This window comes from Hippoglossus hippoglossus, chromosome 6 (genome assembly GCF_009819705.1).
Source record: "Hippoglossus hippoglossus isolate fHipHip1 chromosome 6, fHipHip1.pri, whole genome shotgun sequence".
Classification (NCBI taxonomy): domain Eukaryota; kingdom Metazoa; phylum Chordata; class Actinopteri; order Pleuronectiformes; family Pleuronectidae; genus Hippoglossus; species Hippoglossus hippoglossus.
This window is the reverse complement of record NC_047156.1, coordinates 2,141,418-2,153,782: the sequence shown is the minus strand read 5'-3', so window position 1 is coordinate 2,153,782 and position 12,365 is coordinate 2,141,418. Positions and strand designations below refer to the sequence as shown.

Sequence of the window (12,365 nt, the reverse complement as noted above, 5' to 3'; positions counted from 1 at the left end):
ATGGATCTGTCGTGTGAGCTCAGTCAAAAATCCTTGGTCATAAAATCCATTCTACAGCTTTTACCATGGTCCTGGATGAAAATCCAAATTGAAGATGTTTTTCTTTTGTCATTTGTTTCCTGCAAGAATTTAGCAAACTCCATCCCCTGCTGAAGAACACGTGATACATGGTCCCTGAATGCACCACGACATCTTCCTCTACCATGAATAACAACATGTGCACACAACACACACATGCATTCACTGCTGTTTTCATGTTGTCAGACACAACACAGTCGTGTGAGTCTGTGAAATGGAGGAGGAGACCGGTGGAGGAGACAAGCAGATAACATGTCATCTATACGTGTGCATTTTACATGCACGCACAGTTTATTTGTGACTGGAACTCTGAATGTGACGACTACAGCTGGAAGCTTTTCACTTCCTGTACGTGCACTAACAACACAACCCTGAAGAGTTGTGTTGTGGCCACTTCACAGGATCCAGGAGATGATTACACCACAGTGATCAGCTGACTGTCAGGGTCACCCTTAGCCTCAGAAACATCACCACTAACTTCTGAATTACTTATAAAACCAGAGTAAAGCAATGACTCTTCATGCTTCATTCTCTATTTATTTTCCTGTGGCCGATCCAGCGCTTCAGAGACGCTTCTTCAGAGACGCTTCTTCAGAGACGACACCAGATGGGTCAGACGTTTCCCGCAGACCCCGAGATGACAACTTCACGAGGCTCACAGCCGCCGAGTCTTCCCACAGCGCTGCACGACGAGTTCAGCCGAGGGACGGCACAGAGGAGAGGCTCCCTGCGGTGCGTCGTAACGCAGCCTCAAAGAGACGCTGAGGGATTTAGACGACAGTGAGTGACACTAAATGTGAGACTCCGTGTTGGACACGTCATGTGTGAAATGTGAACGGGCGCCGCAGTGAGGGAGTCTGCTGCTGCAGGTGATGAGAGCTTACAGCAACGACTGGAGGAAGAGAAGGTGTGTGTGTGTTCTAGGATGAGATGTGTATGCATGACTGGCTAAATTTAACAGATTGCACTTTACTGCAATTGGGATTTGGAAAAGATATATATGTGTGTGTGTGTGTGTGTGTGTGTGTGTGTGTGTGTGTGTGTGTGTGTGTGTGTGTGTGTGTGTGCGTGTCACATGTGTCAAGTACAACCCACAAACCACTGCACGGCAGAGATGGTTAAGTACAAAATGAATCTCCAGTGTGTGTGTGTGTGTGTGTGTGTGTGTGGACGACACCGAAGTGAAGCCAAGCAATCTTCATCCTCCCCTGGTGGCTGTTTGGTCATAAACCCTGCCTCCTCCATGTTAGTGGATGGGATGTCTGTCTTTATTTAGTGTCTCTGGTTTGTGTGTCCATGTGTAAAGTGACGGGTTGCATCTCTGCAGTTTGTTTTGTTGTGTCCACGATGTGATACAACATGGACCGACTCCTGGTGTAGATATGAAGGATTAATTCTAATGCAACAAAAACACAATTATTCGTAGTTTCTGGGGATTATTGACGAAGAAAAAAACTGATTGCTCCAAAGTCCTAAACACTGGACATTTGATTAGAGTCGGTCTGCAGAGAAATGAAAATTGCAACAAGTAGAATTATGAATTTAGGAATAATAAACAATTATTGACTAAATAAAATTGAAACTGCTGTAGGTGCAAAACAAGAACAAATTAAAAAAGGGTCTCAGGGGGATTTTGAAACAACCCGATGACAGTTAACTTGTAAAAGCAACCGAGGAACAGTTGTTATCAGTGTGGAGCTGCAGCCATGAAGCCTTCTGGATAAAGATAATGCATATTTCACCAAGATAACGCTGGTGTGGAGACACAGAACGTGTCTGCAGAGTCTTAACGCCACGAGCCGGATGCTGTGGCTGCAACTGATAAGTTTTTCTACACAAGATCAAATCATACAACCCCCGAAAACAATGGTGCTGTTGTTTGTGTCTCTGCAAATAATTTAAAATAGAAAACAATACGAGCAGCTGGAAGCAACACATTTACAAAACAAGAAGGAACAATTTCAGGTTTGGGGACAAATAAGGAGCCGTGGAGTGATAAAGGAAAGTTCATCTCGAGTGAGGAAAGTCTCCTGTGGTCAGATTTCAACCAGCATCTGAAATCAAATACCTGCTGCTGCTTTGTAATGAAACTAAAGACTAAAGGTCAGAGGTTTCTATTCTGCTCATTGTGTCGTTAAAACACAACCAGCTGCTGCTTCCACACGTCGCTTCAGCCCCTCGAGTTTCATTTCAACGAGGCAGAAACATGTCTGAGATACCTGGGAACATCCTGCTCAGAAGCAACAGAGCTGCCTTCTATCTGGTTTCAGTGACACAGAGACACAAACGTCCTGATCCATCGCTGCAGTGAGACTTTTATCTTGTGTTTATATAACGAGCTTTGCATCGTTAGGAACAGTTATGAGAAATAATCCGAGTCGTCCATGTTGGCGTCCTGGCTCCTGAATGTGATACTAATATGACGAGTAGCTTGATCCTTCATCTTTCTCTCACTCAGGCTGACGTGTCTCTGTGGACGTTCAGTTCTTCCCCTGAACCCAGGAGCCTTTTATAGGAACTCAGAAACTTTACCTGTATTTCGACCAGTGAAACCTTGTTCTAAACTTAGCTCCATTACTGTGGTAGCAAAGTCCACTGCTGCAAATTCCAGCCCTGTACAAGTTTAGAACATGATTCCTCTGCTTGAGACGCAGGTAAAGTTTCTGAGTTCCTAAAAAAAGGCTGAGGAGAAGAACTGAACGTCCACAGAGAAACACGTCAGCCTGAGGCAGAGCATCGCCAGCAAAGAGAGAGAAATCCTGCGAGTGAAGAAAGAAAGACAGGAATTTGTTGTTTCTAAAGCTCCACCAAAGCTAACACACCCAGTCTCCTCATGTTAAAGAAAGTGAAACGTTCCTGGATCCATCCCATGATTTGAAACTGTTTTTTGAATAAACAATAAACACCAAGGCCCAAAAATCCCCTTAAATTCAATCAAGCTGCACCAACTTGCACACGCACACAGATACAAGTCCTCTGAATATGATTGCTATATGATATGAATTATTCCCTGGGAAATCGGTGGAAATGTCAAAAAATAAAGTGATGTGAAATCCTGAATTCACCTCTTAGTCCATATTCATGCAAAAAAGGTATTGATTTATTTCCTGGCCCATTTCCTGTCCCTCCACCAGGGGGACCTGGTTCCTCCTCGTTCGGTTGAAGAAGGAGTATCAGTTATTTGACATAATTCATCATGTCCAGTAAAATGAAAACCGGTGGTTCTGGGCAGGTGAGCTCCTTTTGGATCCCGTCTCTGCTTCGTCCACTAACGGGTGTGAACTCCCCTGACACACGACTGTAGAATCTGTGCACCAGCATCAGATCGGAGCCGTTTGACGAAGGTGCTGACGAAAGTGACATCTGTAGAACTGGGAGCGTCGCACCTCCTCCGCCTGACAGACGAAGACGAGGGTTGAGACGAGGATCTGTCACTAAATTATCGCAGCATCCGTCTCTGGTAACGTTTCTGTAGCTGATGTGAGAGAGAAACATTCACAGGAACAGACGTCACTCTTCACTCAATATGGAATGAAGTGACGGAGTTCTGGGGGAAACGCTGCAGAGAAAGAGAAACTAAAATCTTCTGGAATCTGTCCATTTATTCAGATCCGCACCCCCCCCTCCACCCCCTCCACAGAATGTAATGGAAATGGGTTGAGTAGTTTTTTCATCATCCTTCTGTCAAACAATCAAATAAACAAACACAGGAAAGTAGTTTTCTCTGGTTCATTTGGTGCAAACCCTCTGATGATGGTGCTGAGATCCTGGGTGACTTCATAGGAAAGAGAGATTTTCCCCCCATTTCATTGCTCAGCGTGTTTATTGCACATGTTCATATCAAATATCTATTATGATCCAGCAGTTCCCTCACTTTTCCTCTTTATATAAATAAATAAATATCCTATCATATAAATAGCCTCATTTGGAGGCGTCTCAGAGCAACTGGCAGAAAAACTGAGCCAAGAAAACGGATTTCTGTGCTTGAATGTCCCCTGAATGTCCCTGTGTGTTACAGTAATGTCCCTGTGTGTTACAGTAATGTCCCTGTGTGTTACAGTAATGTCCCTGTGTGTTACAGTAATGTCCCTGTGTCCCTGTGTGTTACAGTAATGTCCCTGTGTGTTACAGTAATGTCCCCGAGTACCTGTGTGTTACAGTAATGTCCCTGTGTGTTACAGTAATGTCTCCGAGTACCTGTGTGTTACAGTAATGTCCCCGAGTACCTGTGTGTTACAGTAATGTCCCTGTGTGTTACAGTAATGTCCCCGTGTCCCTGTGTGTTACAGTAATGTCCCCGTGTCCCTGTGTGTTACAGTAATGTCCCTGTGTGTTACAGTAATGTCCCTGTGTGTTACAGTAATGTCCCCGAGTACCTGTGTGTTACAGTAATGTCCCTGTGTGTTACAGTAATGTCCCTGTGCACCTGTGTGTTACAGTAATGTCCCTGTGTACCTGTGTGTTACATTCCCCTGTGTGTTACAGTAATGTCCCCGTGTCCCTGTGTGTTACAGTAATGTCCCTGTGTGTTACAGTAATGTCCCTGTGTACCTGTGTGTTACAGTAATGTCCCTATGTGTTACAGTAATGTCCCCGTGTGTGTTACAGTAATGTCACTGTGTGTTACAGTAATGTCCCCGTGTGTTACAGTAATGTCCCCGTGTGTTACAGTAATGTACCTGTGCACCTGTGTGTTACAGTAATGTCCCCGTGTGTTACAGTAATGTACCTGTGCACCTGTGTGTTACAGTAATGTCCCTGTGTACCTGTGTGTTACAGTAATGTCCCCGTGTGTTACAGTAATGTCCCTGTGCACCTGTGTGTTACAGTAATGTCCCTGTGTACCTGTGTGTTACAGTAATGTCCCTGTGTACCTGTGTGTTACAGTAATGTCCCCGTGTGTTACAGTAATGTCCCCGAGTACCTGTGTGTTACAGTAATGTCCCTGTGTACCTGTGTGTTACAGTAATGCCACTGTGTGTTACAGTAATGTACCTGTGCACCTGTGTGTTACAGTAATGTCCCTGTGTACCTGTGTGTTACAGTAATGCCACTGTGTGTTACAGTAATGTCCCTGTGTACCTGTGTGTTACAGTAATGTCCCTGTGTGTTACAGTAATGTCCCTGTGTACCTGTGTGTTACAGTAATGTCCCTGTGTACCTGTGTGTTACATTCCCCTGTGTGTTACAGTAATGTACCTGTGTGTTACAGTAATGTCCCTGTGTACCTGTGTGTTACATTCCCCTGTGTGTTACAGTAATGTACCTGTGTGTTACAGTAATGTCCCTGTGTGTTACAGTAATGTCCCCGAGTACCTGTGTGTTACAGTAATGTCCCTGTGTGTTACAGTAATGTACCTGTGTGTTACAGTAATGTCCCTGTGTGTTACAGTAATGTCCCCGAGTACCTGTGTGTTACAGTAATGTCCCTGTGTGTTACAGTAATGTCCCCGTGCACCTGTGTGTTATTGTGTTGTTGCAGCCTGGACCCACTGATATTTGCAGTCGTGGTATTTTCTTCATGCAACGATCCACATGCTCTGTAGACCGGCCACGACGTCCACATCCCATCTCACACCACAGTCATACATGTTTGATGACACAACAGACACGCAACGTGCACTCAGATACACAGACACACACACTTAGAAGTCCACACTGCAGCACTGCACACTCCTCCAGTTCAGCAGACTGTCAACATGGATCAACTTGCGTTGACTCATAGAGAGACGACTAAAAATAAGACTTGTACTTGGCAGGAGAGAAACAAACAATCAGAAGTCAGCAGCACATGAGGAGACAGATCCTCGTGTTCATATCCAGGCCACGGATCCATCCTGTGCCTCAGAAACAATCGTTCTCGTGCTTTTTATCGTGTTCGTCTCACATCCACGCAGAGTGGGGAACGAGTGGCTGTGAACCGATGTGTTCAATTATGCCGGAGGTTCATCACCGGGGCCTCGGCACAGCCGGCAGTGAAACGCGGCACCAGCCAGAGGAGCCAGCTGATACCACAGCACATCTCATTACCGCTGAGCTCACCGGATGGAAACTGAACGTTGTTCCACATCGAGGCCAAAGTGTTGGGAATTAGGAATTAAGATAAGAGATGAGAAAATCCTTCATTAGTCCCTAAACGGGGGGATTTTCTGTGCTGCAGCAGCAAAGGGGATAAAAACATGCAGTATTAATATAGAGAAATATTTAAAAAAGTAGACGATGTTGTATATAATTAAAATAAGACATTATAAAATATATAATGACATGATCAAATTGAGTTAACCCTTAAGTGTCTGCAATATAAATGTCCCTCCAGTGTCTATATCAGTGTTTTTTCTTCGTATTATCAAATGAGTCACATCCCAACAATCTGTACAACCTAAGCTAACACGTTAAACAAATCAATAAACCACGAGAAATGATTAAAGTACTGAAACTGTCTTGTATATTTAAAAAAAAAATGAAAATCTTGTCCATCAGATTTAGTTAAATAAACACAAACACACATTGATCCAAAATATTTCTAAAGATAAAAACAGGAACACTCTATACGTTATTTTAACTTTGTGCATTTCTTAGTTTTTGAGATGTGAAGATGTTTTCCACGACGGTATTAAAACACAATGATGTCATCACGTGTGAAGGACATGAGGCAGAAGACAGGAGGCTTCACTTCCTGCCACATAAAGAAACTATCTTTTAACTATGATGGTTTTAATCTTAGATCAGTTTGAACAGGATTGCATTAATACATTTTCTCCCTATTCCAGTTTTAATGTTAGATTTAAACAGGATCCTGCAAACAACAGTTTCCCAAGGTCAGTTATGAGCCACGAGTGAGACGTCTGTTGACAGAGGATTAAATATACATCATTTCTTAATTACTTTACTCGTTCTGTTGTTTTCATTACCGTTCATTATCATTTTATCAGAAAAGCCAAAAGCCGTTTTATTTCCCGATTTCCCCCGATGACTCTTTCATTATGTTCCTGTTGGTGCAGTGCTGCAGTTTCCCAAAACAAAAAACTAGATTAGATTTATAATCACAATATATTTGAGGACTAGAAAACTACAGATGTCCACATGGGACAGTTTTAAACTAAAAGGTCGTTCGTGGCCCTGATGTTTGTCCTCTTGTAGCCTGCATATGTTTTTTGTCGGCTTGTGTGTCTTTAAATGTCGTCGCTGCAGAAACGGACCCGAGGAGCAAATCTGTCAAGAGCTGCCGGAGTCACCGATGATCAGGATTCGGAAAAGACAGAATAACGCTCAGTGACATTCTGACTGTTTCCAGGAGCGAGAGAATGGAGCAGAATTTAAATCCCCACGTTTACATTCTGCTCAAGTGTTTCATGTTTCACTTGTTCCAGTTATAAAACCTCGGGATGTGTTTCCCTACAGGACGAGTCTGAAGCTGTGTCGTATCTTCAAAGAGAAGTGTGTGTGTGTGTGTGTGTGTGTGTGTGTGTGTGTGTGTGTGTGTGTGTGTGTGTGTGTGTGTGTGTTATCATCACAGTCATCTTATATTCAACCCAACAGGACGATTCTGAATCAAACCTCAAGCTGCAGCAGCAAATAAACACGGCCCGAACACGGAAGCTGACCGAGCTGCTGCGTGAGGTCAGAGGTCGACGAACCGCTCGTCAACACGTCGGCAGCTTATTGGTTCATTCAGAGTTAGAATAAAACACAACTTGTGTCTCTTTGGTTGTCGCAGCCATCGGGAGCTAAATGAGGATGTGTGATGATACATGTCAGAGCCGGTGCAGAGGAGGCGGATGGAGATCGGTCGACGTTACACCTGCTCTGAGACCTTGGGCTGCGAGGAGCTGCACAGAGTCACCAGGGAGATCTCTGTAGAGAAGGCCAGCGTCTGGCTTTGGCTGAGAAGGCCAGACGAGATCCAGCAGCTCCACAGAGGAAGGTTATCAAGGGAGAGGCGGAGGTGCAGCAGGCCCACCGCCGAGCAGCTTTCAACTTCTACCTGCTTAAGTTGTCAGTCATCGTATAAAGTGAGTTACAAGTGAAACTCGAACGTCACTCAGCAGAGCTCGAGTTCCAACGAGACCTTTAAATTCAATCACCCTGCAGCGAATCACACACACGCACGTCAGTCCTCTAAATGTGTCAGATTCTTTTCATCAACATCCATGAATTATTCTCTGAGAATAAATCATGTGTGTGACTGAGACAATTAACCATGAAACTGGAGGGGGCCGCTCTGAGAGCTCATATCTCCACCAAGGCTAAACGGACAACTTCACAAAATACAATGAGTTGTTTCTCGTCACGTGTTTCATCCGTACAACAAGTTTCATGGAAATCGTTTTCTGAGTAATCCTAACAGACAAACAGACGGGAGCATTAAACATCCACTGCAGAGGGAATAAAAACTACCTTCACTTTAAGTTCTGGATTTCAAACTCATTATTCAGACAACGAGTATTTATTTATTTAGTATTTAACGTTTAGATTCTGTGAGTTCTCAGGATTCAGGAGGTGACGCGACATAGAGCTGAGGTATGACATCACCTTTGTGTACAAGTACAGGAACATTTAGTGCTTGAGATTATTATTCATATATTCATATAACACACACACATAATATTTTGTGTGTGTACCTGCAGGTAGTTGCAGTTGCTGCCTGTTTCCTGATTCTCCTACTTGTTTTCCAGGAACTTGTTTAAACTGCTGGCAAAGAGAATTCTGCTCATTTTTTTACTTTGTAATTTGAGAGTCTATTTTGCTCACTTCACTTCTCTATTATTTTGTTATTGTGTTATTCTGAATTTTAAATGTTTGTGTTCTGCCTCTGGTGTTTCCTCATTGATCATTTATAAGATTAATGGCAGAGTTTCCTCAGTTCCTGTTTGTTCTGAGTCTTTTATTTATAACAAGTATATTTTTTGAAAGCAATGGGTGACTCGGGGGGGGGGGGGGGAAATAATCAGAAATAAATTCTGATTGATGTATTGATTGATTGATGGGGGGAGGGAGGGAGGGAGGGAGGAAGAGTGGAGGGAAGAGAGACGAGTCTGGACAACAGAGACGAGGAGACGGGATATAAGTCCTCTCCGTCTTCTACCATCATGAGCGACGTGAAGTTGCAAAAAGTGAAGCCAATTCAGCTTGATCTCCCCCTGGTGGCTGGCTGCAGTATATTTCATAAGCCCCACTTCCTCCACGTTAGCTGATGGGACATGCAGCAAAATAGAAAAAAATCTAAGCGCACTTTAAATAAATTCGATGAAGTATAATTTGAGGTAGTTCGGCTGTAATTCTCGAACTAAACACGCAACTGAGCCCGAAGTAAAAAACGAGCCCGACCCGAGGTTACAGGCACGAGGAGTCTAGAAAATTAATTCGATGGCCGAGTCACATGACCAATCCCGACTCAAGCCCAGATATCATTTCAAAACGTCTGACCCGTCGTCAGGTGTTTGGTTTTCATCAGTTATTTGATGACTGGTTGTTTTTGTCGTGTGTAACTTCATCACCGCAGCTCCAGCCCTGATCGCTACTGGCTCCACATGACGTCATCATCAAAAGATGTTATTGTTTGTATAGTTCAGCTTCATTTCTGGGTCGTGGGAGGAAGTGGAGACTTTATTTACAGTCTATGATGCCAATAGTTGTGACATCATCCACTCCAAACTCCATATTTCTATTTTCTTACTGTGTATTTATTATTGTAACTATTTTTAAGTTGTTCTTACCTTCATACTTTTTACTTTCTCTTACCAAACTGCGTATTTCATTTTTTCAGATTCTGAGTCGAGGCCAGTGAAAGTTCTGTTATTGAAAAAGTTCATTTTTCCTAAAAACCCAAATTCAGTTTGTGTATTTTCCCTCTTACCGTTGAATTATCCTCATTCAAACCTGCAGCTCTGCAGTCTGGTCTTCTTGTATCAGTGACAAAGCATAAACACATAAACACATCAGCCCCGGGCCGATAATGGAATCTGGCACCGGCTCCGAGGAGCGATGCAGTGTAGAGGAGTGTGCCTGGCACTCCGGAGGAGGAATTCACTCACCCGCTGTAACCCCGGAGCCTATACAGATTCTATTAGCATGTCTGAACAGCTCACATCACTGTGCCTCCCTCCATGTTAATGACGAGCAGGTTTGGAATCATACAAACATCTGTCTGCACAAAGAGGGGCCGGAGCTCCGCAGCAGAGAACAGGTTTAAATCAAGTGTTAGGGGAAGTTTTCATCTTCTTCAATTTACGTCTGAAATGTCTCGACGCTGCTGAATCGCTGGGACACTACAGACTGTTAAACCCCTCCAGTTGGGACACAGCGCCCCCTGTTGTACAGTGACACTCCGACCTGACACACGATCATTTTCACGTCTGGATTTATGACAGAAAAGAAAAGATGTAGGTGACGTTTCAAAGAAGAAGAACTACTCAACTCATTTTCTGTGTCTGTTGTTTCAGTATCTTATACGAACAATCCTCTTCCACTGTATATGTCACTCTCCCCTTTGCTGGTGTAAATGAATCCTGCATCGACAGGATTGGTCCAGAGATGATTGATAAGCGTCTATCGGCCTCATGTGTCCCTCAGCGATGACGTCCTGCTGCCGTCGATCAGCCATGAAACAGGAAGACGGCTCCAGCTTTAATCATCTCACTGCATATTCTCCCTCTTTCCTACATCCAGCTAGTGGATCATGTACTGTCCCATTTATCTGAGGAGAAAGGACGAGTTTGTCCCACTTCTTCGGCGTGTTGACTCACTGAGGAGGATAATTAAAATACGGAGGAGACAGAAGACTGTTATTCCCGAGTGACCACATTTAGTCAATGAGCAAAACTGACAGTGAACAGACTGACCTGAAGGAAAACATCACGTCAAGTGAGTTTCACGGTCAGACAGTGATGGAGAAGTTGGTCCAGCTCTGACCTGATTACTGTTGTGAGACAAACGACCTAATCTGATTTCTCAATTTAGGCTGGACTTTAAGATTTGGCCGGCGGCGGCTGAAAATGGGGCGATGATACAAATACAGATTCAAATGGGACAGTGGCTGTCAGTGGATTGGATGCTGTGTCGGAGCAGGACTTTCATCCTCGTGGAAACTTCAGTGATCACCTATGGACTCGTTTCTCTTTTGTCCTGCGAGGTGATTAATCCGTGAATTCAGATGTTTGACCTTCTCTGTACGAGCTGATGTACGAGCAGAGTTCAGGCTGTTTCCACGTCAACCTGCTGAGGAGGGAAAGCTTCTCCGCGCTCCGGAGACCTGCTGGGACGAACGGGATTTATGACGTCACAAGAAGTCGATCGTGGGCGACGTTAACGACGGAGCTGAACTTTTACATGTGGAAAAACAACTTCACTCCTGTGACACTGATGTCAAGTAACTTCTATTTTTGCTTTGTTGTTCATGTTTTCATATTATTGGCTGTTTGTACTAAAGTGACTGTGTTTGAAAACATGCATCTTTATGTATATGTGGATTATTTGGGGCCGATACTGACATCAGGGAGTAAATACTGATATATCGGCAGATACAAACATCTAAAGAACGCTTCCCTTAGATATCGTATGTATTGAGAATTGATATTTTACAGTTCAACTATAAACCCTATTGTAAATAATCATAAATACAGAAAACAGATGTACACAACTACAACCAAATATATACGTAGACATAAATGCAAATCTTTTCTACGTTGTTTCTTGAGTAAACTACAACTTTTATCTTTTCTTATCGTAATATATATCCGCAGACAAAAATGTCAGTAAGGAAATGCTCGAATCAACCGATACCCACATAGCAAACTAGTTTTGGCCCATATCTGGCCCACACTGTCCCACTGTCACCCAGGACACGTACCATGAGAAACCTGGGCAGTCTGCTCCTGTTGCCAGATCTGGGCCACAAGTTAGTGCCAAAGGTGGCCCGAATCAGTTTTGTGCCATTTGGACCATATTCACCATTTACCACACGGGCCACTTCAGGTTCACGTCCAGGTTCCACCTCGTCTAGAGAACCGCATCTTTGCCCAAATAGTCCCACATATGTTTTGGGATATTTGGGCCAAATTTGCAATTTCACAAGTTGCCACTTTATGCTCACATCCATTTTGTTTGGGCCGCATCATTGCCTGAGGTGGCCCACATCTGTTTGCTATAGTTTCATCCTCTAACAGACACATCGGTCGGACTCTACAATACAACGAAAGCTCAATCTACATGTTGATAAAATGCTAAAGCATCATGCAGGCGAGGAGGAGGTGAAGCACGTGATTGGTTTAAATGTTCCACCTCAGATT

The 12,365-nt window shown here is 43.7% G+C and overlaps 1 protein-coding gene across 4 annotated transcripts in view; it reads right to left on the bottom strand.

The window, feature by feature from the left end:
• Window positions 1-12,365, bottom strand: part of galnt18a (UDP-N-acetyl-alpha-D-galactosamine:polypeptide N-acetylgalactosaminyltransferase 18a) — a 91,938-nt gene that overhangs the window by 78,678 nt on the left and 895 nt on the right. The gene's annotated exons all lie outside the window — the stretch shown is intronic.